The sequence below is a fragment of the Stegodyphus dumicola genome, chromosome 5 (assembly GCF_044657685.1).
Source record: "Stegodyphus dumicola isolate Sdum_Otavi_A_Nest chromosome 5, ASM4465768v1".
NCBI classification, from domain to species: Eukaryota; Metazoa; Arthropoda; class Arachnida; order Araneae; family Eresidae; genus Stegodyphus; species Stegodyphus dumicola.
The window spans coordinates 51,226,053-51,245,041 of NC_140772.1; the positions used below are offsets into that span (position 1 = coordinate 51,226,053).

General features: G+C 32.3%; 1 protein-coding gene across 5 annotated transcripts in view; it reads right to left on the reverse strand.

Moving 5' to 3' along the window:
* LOC118180955 (uncharacterized) overlaps positions 1–18,989 on the reverse strand; it is a 196,124-nt gene that overhangs the window by 123,009 nt on the left and 54,126 nt on the right. The window lies entirely within an intron of this gene.

Here is an 18,989-nt window from a genome sequence, read left to right on the forward strand (position 1 = left end):
CAATTTTAATGTTTTTCTTAAAGATTTAGTATTATTGTGCAAATTTATTAGGAATTGCCATAAAATATAGCAAATTCTGACTGCTTTAGAAGCTAACTCAGTTGACGACATTTCAAGCGAAACTGGTTCAGATTTACTTTGGTTACGTTACTAATCTTGTTTACTTTACGAATGACAAAGAGTACAATACTTTCATGCAATCTGCCCATTCTGCTGTCGCGAATGAAACCCAGACGGAACTTTCAAACATGAGAACAAATTTATACTCAGGGAATTTTAAAAGGATCGCAGCATAAATGACTAATTGATCAAATAAGTTAAGGCTTGAAGACGCAAATTAGGTTAGCTAACAAGCGTTAAGTAGCTCTAATTTATTGACACTTAAACGACGCATAATTAAACATAAATCTTAAGCAGTCTTCAAAGTAATTATGTAATGAATAAGTGGGCTAGTTTTTTAATTTTTTAGATGAGAAAACTTTCTTAAAATCTTTTTCTAATATGATCAGTTCTAACTAAAATGTTAAAACACTGTAAAGAAAATAATTCAAGTGTTAATAAAAAATGTAGGCTGTGAATATATTCACGGATAAACTCTTATACACAAGAAAAGCTGATCATGTAAAGGACAAAGATAATATCACAGCACTAAAACAAACAAACCAGAATGTCAAGAATTATTTTGAAATACGACAAAGCACAGGATGGCTTTATGTTTAAGGAAAGAGATACCTTCGTGGAGGATTTTCATATATAACACGCTATAAGCTAGACGAACAGCGAAAACCCACATACAGCCATCCAGTTTGCAAGGGCTATGACCCAGATCAAACTACCAGAGCATGGTGATCTCAACTACTGAAGCACTGGTGAGCTTGTAACTTCAATAATGAAGGAAGAAGCTAATATTGCTAAAATATCTTCATGGAGCAGATATGAATTTAAGATTCATATAATTTCTTATATGCCATCAAACTTTTTAACTAAATGCATTCGAAAGGATAAAAATAAGGTAAAAATAAGAGACTATGTGAAAGAATTTACATTTGTTTGCCGCCATTTTAAAAAAACTGGTTAGTGATTAATATATAAGACGTCCAGTCAAGATCTCATAAATCGTCAGGGCAAGCTTCTTAACCAGGAGAACGCAAAACAGTCTTCAATGTAAATACAAACACTAATACGTATACATGGCATTACATTTATACGAAAGGTTGCATAAAATAATTACTATGCAGTCATGGTGGCGACACAACTAGAACCTAACGCAGAATCTAGCTGCCTATAATTCCATGTCTATTATAATCTATCTATCTATATATATAACCAATACAGGAGAAGTGATATGTTTCGAGTTCCACCATTCTGAAGGCAATATGCCACAGTACTGATAAGAATACATCATCGAGGAAATGACTGTTGTACGTCAAAGAGAAATGCAAAGTATAAATGTTCCGTAAACCATTCCGTAGCAGATATAGGCTACCCACAAGTATTACGTATGCCATCCACACATTTCTATTATAATGTATCTATCTATATATAACCAATACAGTAGAAGTGATATGTATCGAGCTCCACCATTCTGAAGGCAATATGCCACAGTACTGATAAGAATACATCATCGAGGAAATGACTTTTGTACGTCACGGAGGAATACAAAGTATAAATGTTCCGTAAACCATTCCGGTAGCAGATATAGGTTACCTACAAGTATTACGTATGCCATCCACACATTTCTATTATAATGTATCTATCTATATATAACCAATACAGTAGAAGTGATATGTATCGAGCTCCACCATTCTGAAGGCAATATGCCACAGTACTGATAAGAATACATCATCGAGGAAATGACTGTTGTACGTCAAAGAGAAATGCAAAGTATAAATGTTCCGTAAACCATTCCGGTAGCAGATATAGGCTACCCACAAGTATTACGTATGCCATCCACACATTTCTATTATAATGTATCTATCTATATATAACCAATACAGTAGAAGTGATATGTATCGAGCTCCACCATTCTGAAGGCAATATGCCACAGTACTGATAAGAATACATCATCGAGGAAATGACTGTTGTACGTCAAAGAGAAATGCAAAGTATAAATGTTCCGTAAACCATTCCGGTAGCAGATATAGGCTACCCACAAGTATTACGTATGCCATCCACACATTTCTATTATAATGTATCTATCTATATATAACCAATACAGTAGAAGTGATATGTATCGAGCTCCACCATTCTGAAGGCAATATGCCACAGTACTGATAAGAATACATCATCGAGGAAATGACTGTTGTACGTCAAAGAGAAATGCAAAGTATAAATGTTCCGTAAACCATTCCGGTAGCAGATATAGGCTACCCACAAGTATTACGTATGCCATCCACACATTTCTATTATAATGTATCTATCTATATATAACCAATACAGTAGAAGTGATATGTATCGAGCTCCACCATTCTGAAGGCAATATGCCACAGTACTGATAAGAATACATCATCGAGGAAATGACTTTTGTACGTCACGGAGGAATACAAAGTATAAATGTTCCGTAAACCATTCCGGTAGCAGATATAGGTTACCCACAAGTATTACGTATGCCATCCACACATTTCTAAATCAGCCAATATGATTTCTTTGCCAACAGAGTGAAAGAAAGTGCTACATGTGAGTGATACACTGTTTTAAAGAATACGTCACATGTGAAATATATTTCATTCGTCTACAAGACATGTGCAATGAAATCATTGTCAGCTTCATGCTGTCGCAACAGCCATTCTCAATAGTCGTTAAAAGTTATATCGTTAAAAGTTATATGGATGAAGACCTCGTACAATTTTACTAAAATGAGTGCAGCTTGGTTACCTTTGTGCATGGTACATTTACTCGCATTAAACTGCATGCCCGGTTCACATAAAGAATGAATCGATATGCTGTGTGCTTTTAATACAAATGACAGTTTACAGCGTACAGCTGGGTAAATAGCGTAAATTATCTGATATTAATTTTGAAGCGACGCTTATGAAATTGTGTAGCATACAGTATCTCTTATAAGTCTGCAGTGGCAACAAACTCTAAAAGAAGTTGCTTTCTCTATTCACGTGTACTCTTTACAAGGTACTTAGCCTAAAATATAGTTCACTCTCCGAAACAATTTAACAATTCTTGCGGAGAAAATTTTTCTTTTAAGCTGGAATTGATAAAACGTGTTTTAGGTCCTATTTAAATTCAAAGCTAAATTTGCAAGCATTTCTGTCATTAAATATTAGATTGTTAATATCAAGAACTCCGCCTTGCGGAAGCAAGTAGAATTCTTTTTTAAGCTCTTACTAATAGCAAAAGTATTATTTTTTTAATTAAATAAATAAAGGTATTTTCCTGTATGAAATTTTTATAAGTTTAACTGATACGGTAAGACAACACGCTGGTACCTAGGACACCAAAAATTCTATTGTTTAAATTATTCGCATTCGTTTGCTTTTCAGTTTTGTGCTGAAAATACATATCGAAATTTAAAGGATTGGAATGAAAGTAACTGAGAATTTTCAAATGGAAACTGGCTCAGATTCTCTTTACACTTAAAAAACCAAAACGTACTTGATGCCCATACTAGCTTTCCCTTCCTTCGGTATCGGAACTGGAACGAATTCTCAGAGTTTTACCCACTTGACTAATGGTAGACAGGGAAATTAAAAAGTTTTACCAGAAACAATAATTGCAGCTGACTTCTTTGAAGTAAATAATGTAATATTAGTAGATCTACTATTATACGCTTTTTAATTTGATATGTTTTCTCATCATCCTTCCGCAGAAAAGTAGTAAACACAGAGCAGTTTATCCCTCTCAGATTTGGAAAACTTAAGTTCTTAAATTAAGGGTAAGACTTTCCATTAATACGGCAATACTAACCATAATTTGATGTCATTGAGCTATTTATAACCTAGAAAAGGACTTATTCAATAGGTAACACACACAAACGTACCATCACACATACATACACAGATTAAAAAAGATAAAATCCAACTATCGTTCAATTCTGGAACTAATAGTGTAGCGTCATTAGGTTATTTTGAAGCAAGAAAAATGAAAAAAAAATGTGCCTTGGACGGGACTCGAACTGGACCTCTCGAATACGCGCCGAGTCTGCTACCGTTACACCAAGAAGGCTTGCGGAAGGGAGGTAGGTGTATTGAGAATACGGCAAAGCACACGAGGGCTATGTGCCTAAGGGGAGGGATGCCTTCGTGGAGGACTTTCTAAGGGAAATTGGCTCGTAAACACGTTACACATGGGGAAAACCACGAAAACGCCCATGCAGCCAGCCCGTTCGCGGGATTCGAACCTCGAACCGAACTACCAGTGTTCAGCGATTTTACCGCTCGGCCGCTGGTGGGTCTGCAGAAAGGAGGGAGAAAATACCTTATAATAGCTTTACTGATAAATGAAAATAATACATAATTACTTCTGTTCTTGTAAGGGCCTGTAATTTACCTTTCGGATTTCAGTCACAAGGGTGGGGTTAAGTCAATTTAAACGCTCTCATAGAGAGAATCTTAACGTCAAATGTTTCCAAGCATTTTAGCATTGCAACTCACATGTGTATATTTACATGCTAACGCGACCTACACATAGATAGTTACTAGGGGGGAAAAGTAAGGCCAGAAGAACTCTAGAAGAAAGCGTTGTAATAATGAAGTAGTAGGAAATAGATGTGTGCAGTTATTAACAATCAGTTAGTAAATTATAAATAATAATAATGAAATGTTAATGATTGGATGCCATAGGTGTTAACAATCGATGAATAATTTATAAATAATAATAAATAAATACATATAATACTTGAAAAACCTCACAAAAGTTTCTCTTCTAACCCAATGGTGGAATATGATCCACACTTTGGGAACTAGGGCTATAAGTAATAAACGCACATACCTCTGGAATCGCTGTTTAACGTTCAGGAGTATGCCACGTACTAGTTCAAATTCATTGTAGATTCAAAAACTCTGGAGTTCGTGAATATCTAGTCTCGTAAACAGCATGCCCGTTCAGCTGTACCACGAGTTGTGTCTTCTTCAATTGTTGCTTCTTAATTTGTAACAAAATTGAGGTGGAGGGGAGACTCAACTCCTCATGTATCACTGGAGATTACGGATAACCGCAAAATCTTATATTCTCTGTCGTAACCAAGATGCATTATTCATTTAAATAAGACATATCTAAGATATACCCGTTAGATTTCGGAAATTAACTCTATAATTTCGAAATTAAGGTGAGAAACGTTTTCAGCAAAGAGAATATAACAATAAAGGCATACTTAATTACACAGAAATAGTAATGATCAATTTTGTAATAATATTTTACATAACTATTAATTTATTATTTTGCTAACACGTGTAACTAATCCGATGAAACCCACAATGACAGACGCATTTTTGTTTCAGAGATTTTAACAGCAAGCGCTGATGACTTCTGAGGTTGACGAACTGCCATAGATATTTCAAAAGAAATTGCACCATGATCAAGAAATCGTGTAATTTCACTGTACCCAGAAGGAAAAAACATAGCATTAAATCATTTTTTTTAAGGAAATACGGGGCAATAGCTTTTAGGGACACCACGTATTTTCTTGAATCATGAAAGATTAAAGAAGAAAAGGCGACCTGAAGACTTAGGTCATTAATGAAGATCGTGTCTGCATTGGAGTATTGCGTGTTCAGAAGTTGGTAGACTGCCATTGTGGGCGGAGTGCGTACGGGGGTGGCACAGCTTTTGTATGGAATTATCAGGCGTAAGTAAAAGACCCCGCTACTGTCACTTTTATTTAAGGGAAGATATTTTGCTGCTGACCTAGTTCCAAAGAATTGCAGGCGTAAAATTCAGTACGTTTTATGCGAAACTCGTCTTATTGCCTACTTTTATGACAATCTGTAGTAAACTGTAATTAAATCTGCTTTTTTTGAACGAGAATGTTAGAATTATATTTCTTCTAGTCATGATGTAACTATTACTTTTGAGATATCTATATCAACAAAAGAAAAAGCAATGAGTAACCCTCGGTAAGAAACTGAAATACTTAACAATTACTGTAGTTAGATGGGAAATTCTAGTTTTTCTGTTATGCGTAGGCAAGGCAAGGTATGATTTATTTCAGAATTTTTAATAACAGTGTATTCCCACGCATATCTCAGAATTATTAATTTGTACTTCAGTGCATACTGAGCATCAGTGTAACAAATTGAACCATTTGGAAACAATATGTGTTTATTACAAATATTTCGTTACTTTTCGATAACAGCAAGACATAAAAATAACAAAACACTTAACAAACTAAATATCTGTCGAGCTGCTGGCGGTGGTAAATGGCTTCAATTTAGGAAATAAGATAAATAAGGCAAGTTTTCAAATTACACCAGATCTGGTCGCACGAAACATTATAGTATAAATGTAAGAAATTCAGATTTTTCTGCGAAGTTATAGTTAATAAACTGTTCTTCATTCTATTAAAATTCTTTTGGAAAAATGTTTCTTGTTAAAATGCAGAGCTTGCTGGGAAGCAAATTGTCAAAAGTTTATTACCTAAATTACTTTCAGCTAATAAAATTATTATTTTAATGCATTATCCATTAAATTTACTATTTTTATTTAGTTATTATTTTTTAATAATTTTTCCCCATTTACACTGCTATTGTACATTTCTTCTTAATTTTGTTAGTACTTTAACTTGGGTGGTATACTTTGTGGAACACGAGGAATTGAAATTATAGTTAAAAAAAAAAAAAAAAAAAAAAAAACCTTTTATCCCCCAAAAAAGGGAGCGAGGTTTATGGATTGCATGAAGATGAATTTAATTCAGAGAGAATTTCTGCAAATGGCCATTTGAAATCAATCCATTAACATTAAAGTTACTCTTTCATAAAAGATATGTTGTAGAAATCCCGATCCGAAAATTTAATATGAACAGCAGAATATAGCAATACTCTCGAAAGTTTAATTACTGATACTACGGTTGATTTTGTTACAGCACGAGATATAGTACTTAATTTTTGTTTATTTTTCTTAATTTTTGGCTGCGTAAATACAATGCTCTCATTAACTTCTTTAAATTTTCTTTCCTTGCAAAATTTTCGTCTATTTTGATTAAAAGTCCCTTGTAACCAAAATTGACTTAGTCTTCAAGTCTATAATTTAACACATTTTTTAAACTATAATCATGCGTCTACTGCCAATCATTAAAGAGATATTCAACTTCATAATTTTTTCAAACAGATGATTTCAAGAAATAATATTCTTCTTTCGTAGAAAAAAGGATGGTTCAAGATATACTTATCGCAAATTTTAATCAAAATATACTCAAAGCGAGTTCTTATTTATCATTATTTAAAAAGTCGATAAATATTTACAAAAATTTAATGCCATTGTATAATATTATTCAAAATTATGAACTATATACTTTGTATATAGATTTGAAGCGACATTAGGTTAACTGGAAAAGCCGGAGAGATGAAAAATGAGCAATCGCCTTCGCCGGGAATCGAACAACGGACCTCTGGAATACTGGCCCAGCGTGCAGAACCACTACACCACGAAGGCACGCTAAGAAGGTGGGAGAAATAACTTATATAATCCCCCTTTTCAAGGGCGACTGGGGTTTTTTTAGGGGACCTAATCGCCAAATCCTGGGTGTGGAAATCCTCATCCAACACCCTTTTTGTTCGGGCGCCACTGTAGAGACATTAGAATTTTTTTTGGAAGCAAGCAAGATGAAAAATTAACAACGCCTTCGCCGGGAATCGAACCACGAACCTCTGGAATACCGACCCAGGGTGCAGAACCACTACATCACGAAGGAACGCTAGGAAAGCGCGAGAAATACCTTATAGATTAATTTCAGTGAGTTTATTATTATTAACAGACTGCGGTCCATAACTTGATTCCGTTACTAAGATTCTGTAATTTCTAGTAAGCTCTCAATTTTCTAACGAACAGAATTAAAATAATCAACCGACGTACGTATGCCCAGTCCAAAATTCAGCTCAGTTCTCAATGATCTGTCTCGAATAACTGTTATGATGTGTTAATATTGATGTTAACTCGTCGAATACACTGAGAAAAGCTAAATTTTTTTCCTGTTCAGTGTTGATGTTAGTTTGTCGAACCGAAAAAAGTAACAATTTTTGATTGCTCAATGATTTCTCTCAGATTGTTTTTCATTGCTCTCATTTTCGAAAACATAACTTGTAAACGTAAACATTGATCAGCTGAGCGCGTCCACGCCACACATTGTTTTTCTCTTTGGAATTTTTTTTTTCCGTAATTTTTCTCTTCAATTTTCGGAACCATATAAACCAAGATTCTGATGTCACTGCTAACGCTGGAAATGATAACTAAAGCAATAATAACTAAAGTAAATAATAACTAATGTAGTCAACCATGCTTTAAAAGCTAATTTATCTCATAATATCTTAAAACTAATATGAAAGGAATTAGCAGAATACAGATAGTAAAACTAGATCATAATAACAGCCTATTGATTATATTATTGGAATTTTAAAATTCATAATTTTAAATATATAAATATAATATCATACCTGTTTTTCAAAATAAAAATTTTAAAACTTAGGTTTCTATTTTAAATTACTTTACAAATCATTGCCTTCCTTAGCTTAAAAATAAAGAATAATGAAATTAAACATTTTGATTGCTTTATAGTGTTTACAAATATTGAGTTGGTACGTTTTTGTATTAACAGTTCATAACAGTTCGGAATAAACATGCCAAAAGAGCTAAAAAATTAACCAGAAGTTTTGAAACTTTTTTAGAACTCCAGATAGTAACATTTATAGGTGATTCCAGATATCTTCCTTATTTTACATCCCAAACATAAATACTAGTATAGCGAAAATAAAAAACAGTATGACAACATCCTAGCACTCTGTAAACGTATACTTTAAGCAGTTGAGTGCATCTACGCATCATAAATTATTTTCTCTTTGCCTTTTTACTTCCTTGTACGAAGTAAAAAGGAAGTATTGTAATTGTGAAAAGTTTCAGGTAGCATATTTCAACGAAAATATCCCATTTTGACCTCTTTCAAATGCAATTTAACGATGTATTTCCATGATATCTGTATGTAAGGAGAGAATAAAACACTCTTTTCCTCCAAAAAATTATAAAACTGCTTTAAAATGAATTCTGAAGAGAATTTTTCGTGGCGTCTGTACGTATCTACGTACGTGCGTACCTACGTATCTCGCATAACTCAAAAACGAGTAACCTCAGAACGTTGAAATTTTGTATATAGGACTGCTATAACATGTAGATGTGCACCTCGTATTTTGGTTGCAATCGGCCGCACCAAACGTTTATAAATATATTTATATATATATCCACTCTGTTACCCGGCTCAGTGATCTCAGTTTTTTTTACTCTTATATGTTTGTAAATTGTACATTTTTTGCTTTAAAAATGATTGAATTATGTTGTTTTTTGTCTTCCGGTTAAGGTTTTTATGCCTTTAGTAAATCTGTGTGCAATATTTTTAGAATTATCAGCAATTTTAAAGTTGTTTAAATGCCGCTAAGCCTGTTTTTAATGGCGGCCATTGATGTTTACATTTGAAACAGGAGACTAGTGGATTTGTCGCCAATCTAGAGAAACTTAGCAAACGCAACAACAAAGATAACGCCTTCATTTATTATTGCCAATTAAATCATGCTTAATCCTTTCTGGGATTTTTTCGAGGAAATAAGTGTTTAAGATTTACTTCGGAATTTTTAATATAGATATTTTGAGTTTTTATGTATTTTTGCCTTCTCGCGAAGTGAGAACTGAATTAATTGAATGAGAAATACTCAATCGTCTGTGAAAAACTGTTTCTTTTTTGTTTTGTTTTCTTAATTTCTTTTATACATCGTTCTAGCTTTATTATAGTATTTGAATAGAACATATGGCAACGATTAGATAATTCTTTAAATGACATAAATTTTGTGCATTCTGAGTTATAATATGAACGAAGTATAATACTGTTAAATGAAGCTAGCGCCAGAGTGTCGCTATGGTAAACAAAGTGAATTTTAAAGAATGCATTTATTTTATTGTGGTTTATGCGCTGTCGGCAAAGTAGGTTTAATTCAATCTAATAAGTTTAAATGAAATGCAAGAAAAAATGCGTATAATTTAATATTCCGTATCTCTGGAAACAATTTCATTTGCTTTTATCATTTAAATATTGCAAAAAGCTTTTGAGGACATCGTTTTATCAAACCCAAAGTTTTACAGCGGTTATAAGATGTTTAATGTAAGCAGAGAATACGTCGAAAAAATATATTTGGGCTTGTAGTACTTTTAAATTTGTTCTAAAAACGTTGAATGTTTTCCACGCTCAACAAATGTGTTCCGATGTTCCAAGAGATTTGTTTTTCTAAAAAAATCATTAAAGAGGAATTTCTAAAATATTCGACATCTATACTTAGAGAGACAAACATTCTGAAAGTCTTTAATATTTAATTAAAAACTTTTGTCCATGACTGTATAGTAGCTGCAATGAATGCGTTTTTTGGGGTTTAGCCCGATGCTTGCGAGAAATATTGACATTTGCGTAAACGGAAGCTGTGGTAAAGGTTTGGTTTGGTTTACTTTAACTATGGTAAAGCACTCGAGGGGTATCTTCCTAAGGTAAGGCATGTCTTTGTGAAGGGTTTTCTGAAGAAAACTGACTCGTATACGCGTTAAGCAAGGGGAAAACTAAGAAAAGACCTACGCAACCACCCCTTTCGACGGAACTTTAACCCCAGACCAAACTACCAGTATTCAGTGACTTTACCGCTGGTGGGCCTACTGTGGCAAAATCTTTGCTAAGTTGTAAATTGCTGTATCAAAAGGCAGGCTACAGTAATTATAGGATAATGACATCGAATATCATCTCAATATTTTTTCGTACAGCTGTGGAAAAACACAAATCAGACTTTTAAAATAATAAGTAAAGCGCGTGGGCATTTTTTTACGTCCTTGTACGAAGTAAAGGAATTATTGTAATATAGAAAAATTTGGGGCATCATATTTCAACGAAAATACCCATTTTGAGCACTCTCGAATCAATTTGAAAGATGGTTTTGCGTGACATCTCTACGTAAGAACAGAATAAAGGACTCATTTTTCCTAAATGGATTGTAAAATGTATTTAAAATGCAATCAGAAGAGATTTCTTGTGATGTCTATACGTAAGCATGCATCTCCCATAACTCAAAAGTAAGTAGCCTCAGAAGGTTGAAATTTTGTTTATGGGACTGCTATAACATGTAGTTTTGGATATCCCCTTTTGATTGCAATCGGCCACACCAAACGTTACTTATATATATATATATATAGTATATAAGAATAAATTGAATTTAATTAAAAAATTAAATTTAAATATATATTTAATTAAATATTCTTTGCGCCATTGCTGCAAGGAAAGAAATTTAAATTTAAACAAATTTAAATTCTTAACAAATACGTATAAAAGTAAAAAAGCAAATTTAAATTCTAAAAAAAGGAAAAAAGCCAAAATAATTTAAAATAATTTTAAAAAAATGTGCAAACGTGTAAGTTAATTAAACTAAATTACTTAAAGAGCGAGTTTAAAATAAAAACAAAACTATTAGAAAAAGAAAAAGAAAGTTGTTTTTAATAAGAGAGAAACAAACCAGGTAATTAGCGCTAAAGCTGCTAAGTACAAACAAAATTGTTTCATAAGAATAAATTGAATTTAATTAAAAAATTAAATTTAAATATATATTTAATTAAATATTCTTTGCGCCATTGCTGCAAGGAAAGAAATTTAAATTTAAACAAATTTAAATTCTTAACAAATACGTATAAAAGTAAAAAAGCAAATTTAAATTCTAAAAAAAAGGAAAAAAGCCAAAATAATTAAAAATAATTTTAAAAAAATGTGCAAACGTGTAAGTTAATTAAACTAAATTATTTAAAGAGCGAGTTTAAAATAAAAACAAAACTATTAGAAAAAGGAAAAGAAAGTTGTTTTTAATAAAAGAGAAACAAACCAGGTAATTAGCGCTAAAGCTGCTAAGTACAAACAAAATTGTTTCATAAGAATAAATTGAATTTAATTAAAAAATTAAATTTAAATATAAATATATATATTATAAGTAAAAGGAATGTTTAAAAGCTAATGCTAAAAAAATACATTTGACACTATAGTAGTTCCTTAGCAAAAATGTAAAATCATGTAACAATTAGAAACAATATTAAAGTAGTAAAAGCTATCTCTTAAAAACTAAATGTAAAAATTGCAAATCGAGATGACTTCAAAATCAAAAAGGGAGAGAAAAAATTAAGAAATTTTAAGGCACAAATAATTAAAAAAAAAAAAAAAAAACTGAAAAAAATCAGAAAGTTTTCGGATTTTAAATTATGTCCAAAGGGGCGTTTTTATAACCTTTTGTGCGTTGCCTTTGTTTATTAAATATCATGTTCTTTGTACTTAAAACATGAAATTCAGTTCAATAGCAATGTCGCAAAATGATTTTTAAATGAGCCTATCTTTAGAATTTCGATACACAGATCCGCGTGCTAGAGATAAAAAGTCCCCCCCCCGGTAGATTGTTGCCATTGCTCGCTTTGAAATTCTTGAGTTTCTTTATTGAAAATTCGTTAAAGTTTTACAAAATATGAAATGAAGCATAAAGCAAATTCCAAATTTCAAATTTGGTCTTCCAAAAGCCCATATTCGTAGGAGGATTACGTCATTCAAAATTCGGTGGCTCTATGTACCGTTGTTTTATCACAATACGATAAATAGACGTACATTTATGCAGATTTTTCATTATTTAATTTCTTCAAATATAATTCAGGACTCTAATATTGGGTGGCAACAGTTTGAAAAGTGAAACGGACATTTATAGTGATTCAACACAAAATCGCAAAACGAAAACAATAGTCCTTCAGGGACAAAGCCCCTTTGGAGTAAATATTCTAAAAAAAAAAAAAAAAAAAAAAAAAAAAAAAAAATCTGAAATGTTTCAGATTTTAAATTACGTCCAAAGGGGCGTTTTTAGTACAAAGGGATTTGAATCCTGAAGGACTATTAGTTTCGTTTTGGCATTTTGCGTCGGACTCATAAATGTCAGTTCACTTTTCAAACTGTTGCCACAAAATGTTAGAGTCCTGCATTATATTTGAAGAAATTAAATAATGAAAAATCTGCATAAATGTATGTATATTTCTCGTATTGTGATAAAACAACGGTACATAGAATCATCGAATTTTGAATAACGTAATCCTCCAACGAATATGAGCATGTGGAAGACCAAATTTGAAATTTGGAATTTGTTTTATGATCGATTTCCTATTTTTTAAAACTTTGACGAATTTTTGATTAACAAACTCAAGGATTTCAAAGCGAGCAATGGCAACGTTGTGCAGAAAAAACATTTATATCTCCAGCGCGTGAGTCTCTGTATCGGAAATTCTAAAGATATGCTCGTTTTAAAACTATTTTGCGATATTGCTGTTGCACTGGATCTTATGGTTTAAGTGCCAAGAACATGATATTTAATAAAGAAAGTAACACACAAAATGTTAAAAAAACGCCCCTTTGGACGTAATTTAAAATCTGAAACATTTCAGATTTTTTTTTTTTTAAACATTTTGTGTGTTACCTTTCTTTATTAAATATCATGTTCCTCGCACTTGAACCATAAGATCCAGTGCAACAGCAATATCGCAAAATAGTTTTAAAACGAGCATATCTTTAGAATTTCCGATACAGAGACTCACGCGCTGGAGATAAAAATGTTTTTTCTGCACAACGTTGCCATTGCTCGCTTTGAAATCCTTGAGTTTGTTAATCAAAAATTCGTCAAAGTTTTAAAAAATAGGAAATCTATCATAAAACAAATTTCAAATTTCAAATTTGGTCTTCCACATGCTCATATTCGTTGGAGGATTACGTTATTCAAAATTCGATGACTCTATGTACCGTTGTTTTATCACAATACGAGAAATATACATACATTTATGAGATTTTTCATTATTTAATTTCTTCAAATATAATGCAGGACTCTAACATTTTGTGACAACAGTTTGAAAAGTGAACCGACATTTATGAGTCCGACGCAAAATGCCAAAACGAAACTAATAGTCCTTCGGGATTCAAATCCCTTTGGACTAAAAAAAAACTCTTGTAAAAATTAAATACATTTCATACACAGTAAATATGTACAAAAAATTGCAATAAATGGTAAATAGCTCAACTTGAGGTTTGAGCCGGATTTATCAAGGGAAAAGCAGCTCAAAACTCCAATCAAGTTAATACCTATAGCGCGTTTCGTCAAACGATAATAGAGACTATAAACTTAATTTCCCTAATAGAATAACCTAACTTAAAAATCTAAAAAAGTTTAGTAAGTCTCAATTATATTGCTTCTTTTCTCGACGCTCAGTAATTTAAATTGTAAATGTAAAAGTTACTATTTAACAACAAAAAGCTTTACAAGAAAGCCTAGTTAGGCAAATGTAGAATTAAAATAAAATAGCTAAAAAGCTATTGACGCGCTGTAATTTAAATTGTAAATGTAAAACTTACTATTAAACAAGAATATATATATATATATATATACTCTGTTACCCGGGTCGGTGAGTTCAGTTTTTTACTTCTATATGTTGGTAAACTATGCAAATTTTTTTTTTCTTTAAAAGTGATTTAATTATTTTGTCCTTATGTTCCTGTTAAGTTTTTTTTAACAATTTAAAAATTTTTTAACTGGTACTAAACCTGTTGAGGCCACCATTTGTTTACATTTGAAACTGTTAGTGGAACAGTGAAGTAATTTAGTGCACCTGCAGTGTCCTCTTGGTAAGTGGGACTAAAAATAAACTTTTAATTTTGTCCATTGAAAAATCTATCTCCCTGTTTGCTGACCGAATTGCTCGTTTTTGAGTATAAACTCTAATTTTAATTATAAAAATTGTTTTTTTAAATGTTTCTAACTGTATTTGGTTTGTTTTTATAATTTTTCTCGAACATGTTTTGAGTTTTTATGTATTTTTGCCTTGCCAGGAAATGAGAATTGAATTGTTCAATGAGAAGTATATTATTAATGAAATTCGAGAAAATAAGTTTAAGTGAAATGCAGTAAAAATGTGCATAATTTAATAGGCCGTACAAGGAATTCATGTGGTGTTCACATCAGATTATTAAAAATATATCACATGTTTATGAAGTTCAAGCCTGTGGTCGTTTGAAACTCACGAACGTTTCTAAATAACCCTGCATATGGAGATAAACGCACCGCGTAGGCAATGTATTCTTAAACCGACACCATCAGAAACTCGTAAATTTTGATTCGGAGATTCTTGTTAAATTTAATTTAAATATCTTTTAGAATATGATGAAGTTGCTGAAATACGGTTTTTTGTTTATGCTGTTCTTTGAAAGAAAGTACGGTTTTCCTTATTGTTTGAAATAAATGAACTAACGAGCCAATAGGTAATATTATTAATTACGTATTTAAGTGGATTATGGAACAAGATAAGCTACTGAAAAATTAAATGAAAACAAAAATTATAGAAAGTTACTTCTAAATGTCGCAATCTATCTTTAAATGGAGAAGAATCATCAGTAAAATTCCGCTTAATTATAAGATAACAGTTTAATTGCATTCCAAGGTTTACTTGTTTAAGATTGTAGAGTTTCCCTTAGTTCCCTAACCAGTTATTTTAATTTTTGTATCTTTTCTGAACTATTTCCCTTCGCATTTACTATCCAGGATGCAAATGAAATAGGTGAAAGAGAGTATTTAAACGGGTGAAACGAGAAGGTTAGACGGAGCGTGGTTTCGCTTGTGAAGCACACGTTTGCTATTTTGTCCTCCAGCTGTTAATCATAGTAGCGGCTACGCATTCTGGCTGTTTAGTTAGTCTAACGCCGTTGTAGATTGTTGAGTCAGCCTGCTAGGTTAACTTAAATTGTGAAGGTATTGGTAAGTCAACTACTTCTTACCTTTCGAATTTATTGTTAAAACTACCTTTAAGTTCTCACCGCAAGTACTCGATGTTTCTGTGAGCGCGAAGTCCACCCTTTCAGTTAAAGAGTTGTGATAAATAAAAAGGGCTTTTTACACCTTTCCCTGTTGTGGTACTCTTCACGCCTGTGCGAGAAGTCGCCAGGCTAAACTTTGAAATCTACACACACACATTGTATGACAGCCAAACAGACCATATCTTATAAAATGAATAATACTAGAAGAAATATAGTTTACAATAGCTGTAAAACTATATCCGTTGATTTTCATAAACTTTGTAAATAAATATAAAAAAATCTGATGTGTACACCACATGACTTCCTTGTACGGAATATTAAATTATACACATTTTTTCTTGCATTTAATTTAAACTTATTGAATTGAATTAAATCTACTTCGCCGACAGCGCATAAACCACAATAGAATAAATGCATTCTTTAAAATTCACTCTATTTCTTTACCATAGCGACACTCTGGCGCTAGATTCACTTAACAGTATTATATTTCGCTCATATTATAACTCAGAATGCACAAAATTTATATCATTTAAAGAATTATCTAATCGTTGCCACATGTTCTTTTCAAATACTATAATAAAGCTAGAACGATGTATAAAAGAAATTAAGCAAACAAAACAAAAAAGAAACAGTTTTTCACACACGATTGAGTATTTCTTATCCAATTAATTCAGTTCTCACTTCGCGACAAGGCAAAAATACATAAAAACTCAAAATATCTGTATTAAAAATTACGAAATAAATCTTAAACATTTATTTTCTCGAAAAAATTCCAGAAAGGATTAAGCAATAATAAATGAAGGCGTTATCTTTGTTGTTGCGAAGCTACGTTTATCTAGATTGGTAACAAATCCAGTACTCTGCTGTTTCAAATGTAAACAAGCAATGGCCGCCATCAAAAAAATTATTAGGCTTAGCGGCACTTAAACAACTTAAATTGTTGATAATTCTAAAAATATTGCATACAGATTTACTAAAGGCACAAAAACAACATAATTCAATTATTTTTAAAGCAAAAAATATGCAATTTACAAACATATAAGAGTAAAGAAATTGAGATCACTGAGCCGGGTAACAGAGTGGAAATATATATATATATATATATTTATATACGTTTGGCGCGGCCGATTGCAAACAGAATACGAGGTGCACATCGACATGCTATGGTAGTCCTATATACAAAATTTCAACGTTCTGAGGCTACTCGTTTTTGAGTTATGCGAGATACGTACGTACGTACATAAGTTCGTACAAACGCCACGAAAAGTTCTCTTCAGAATTCATTTTAAAGCAGTTTTATAATTTTGTTGGAGGAAAAGAGTCCTTTATTCTGTTCTCACGTACAGATATCACGCAAAAACATCATTAAATTGCATTCGATAGCGGTCAAAATGGATATTTTCGTTGAAATATGCCGCGTGAAACTTTTCGCGATTATAATACTTCCTTTTTACTTCGTACAAGGAAGTAAAAAGTAAATTTTATGCACGTGTATTTTGCTAATCTCTTTCAATTAAATTCATTAGTCCCATTCTCTGTTCAGGTTCAACTTTCGATTGTAATTAATTACAAGCTTGAAAAGGCATGTAAACAATTTGTTGGAGACCATTTCTGATCCCATGTAAGTTCGGAAATATTGCCTGGGAAACTATAAAGTTTCATTTTGAGTTTTATTCGCATTCGAATCCTTATTTTTTATACAGTGTTCAGAGTATTTTTGTCCTTTTAATCCTTATTTTCGGTGTCGCGTCGCTTTCAGTTAGAGTTTTAGGCCATCTATTGCCACTTGGATAACATCGTTGAGTACTGGTAATTCATTTTGGGTTCATAACTCTGTAAAATGTATGACCGCATGGAAATTTCGTCACATACAAAGTAAATACGGATCGGTATTTTTTAGAAAGTTCATTCACTAAAACAACGGTCTCCTTTAGGCAGGTAACCGTCGCGTGCTTTACTTAATGAATTAACCAACCAATACTTTCACAGCGTATGCAAATAAATACAGTCCCAGAGAATACATACAGGACTAAAATAACTCAGCGGCAACTATTCTGCGGGACTGTACAGTTGCTTTGCACGGATGAGTTGTAAGGATACCAATTTCAACGTGAATAATATTCTCTAAGAAAGGTCGCCGAAATTTGCGAAATGTCAATTAAATTTATTAACCTTCTCGGTACCCTATAGATGAGAGTTCGGAAAAATGTACAGCACATTATCCCTCCGGAAGAGTAATTTTGGAGTCAATCTGTATGTAGATGTTGATTGCTAGTAAATCAGTTCGTACATGTTTTTTTATGGGCGAGTAGTAAAAAGTGTAATTTGTGATTATTTAAGTTTGTGTAATTGGTAACTTGCCTGTAACTATTGGAAGTTAATGAAAGGGTAAAAAATTACAGGAAATGACATGGCGACACACAGCAGGGCGAAAGTGCCTGTTTTCACTTTCTGATGTCAGTCCCGATTGTAAGCTAACTTGCACGTGCGTGATACTTAGACCAAAGTTTCATTACACATGCTTATCTTAAAATCTTAATTATAATTGCATGCACAGTATTTCTTTACTGATTAATAATTTCTCGAGAATGCTTTATAGAAAAGAATTCTTACATTCTTAGCACGAAAGAAACATAAATTACATCTTGCAGTTTATTATTAACTTAACTGCTATTCGTATGCTTTATTACGTGCGTATTATTTATTGTATTACTTTATTGATTACATATTGAATATTTAGGTACGCTACATAAGTATCACATTATATATAGCACTCGTTCTTACACTGAACGCCGTATTTCGTCTATACTCAAATATTGCCTGTGTGACTGGGGCTGGCTGCGAGACTGTTTCATGCCTTTTCGATGTGTAACGTGCATACGAGTTAGTCCTTCATTAGAAAGGCCCACCAGCGGCCGAGCGGTAAAGTCGCTGAACA